Consider the following 629-nt stretch of genomic DNA (forward strand, 5'->3'; position numbering starts at 1 on the left):
TTGAGAAAAATCACAATCCAAATATCGAATTCGTGAAGCTATAGACCAATGAAAGATTATATTAAACAAGAAATATTTCACGGGCGCGCGTATGTGCCTCTGTGCGTGCGCGCGTGTGTGTGCCGGGTGTGTGTGTGTTTGTGTTTACTATCGAACCATTGAGCAACAACATGCAGACGAACTGACAGTACATTGTGCGAGGATTAGCAAAAACAGAGAAACTAAAATGCACATTAATTTGTTTATATATAGTTACCCAACAACATAATTTATTCTTCTTTTCCTGTACCTTAACACCGCAATGAACAGTGTATAATGATCAATGAGTGTGCATTCGAAGCGGAATACTTTTCGTGTGTGTGTGTGTGTGTGTGTGGTGTGTGTGTGTGTGTGTGTGTGTGTGTGCCAGTCTTCCGTACCCACTGATCCAAAAATAGGTGGACGTATTTTTAGATCAGTGCTCCGTTTTCTATGATTCAGAATGTTTTGACCACACTAACACACCATAGACTGGTATGTAAATTGTTACTGTGTCGTCATCAGCCTTCAAAACGAGGCTTGTGCCTCGCTGACAAAACAGCGAGCGAAGGCGCTCCATGCGACTGAAGACTTCTGCGCTGTGTGAGCCA

The 629-nt window shown here is 42.6% G+C and overlaps 1 protein-coding gene across 1 annotated transcript in view; it reads left to right on the forward strand.

Annotated features, from left to right (window-relative positions):
* Nucleotides 1-562: 562 nt before the first annotated feature.
* The window catches only part of LOC143293687 (fibronectin type 3 and ankyrin repeat domains 1 protein-like), a 45,645-nt gene continuing 45,578 nt past the window's right edge, over nt 563-629 (forward strand). The window contains exon 1 of the mRNA XM_076604849.1: nt 563-629. This exon is cut by the window's right edge and continues 43 nt beyond it. The gene's annotated coding sequence lies outside the window, so the exon portion shown is untranslated.

This window comes from Babylonia areolata, chromosome 19, assembly GCF_041734735.1.
Source record: "Babylonia areolata isolate BAREFJ2019XMU chromosome 19, ASM4173473v1, whole genome shotgun sequence".
Classification (NCBI taxonomy): Eukaryota; Metazoa; Mollusca; class Gastropoda; order Neogastropoda; family Buccinidae; genus Babylonia; species Babylonia areolata.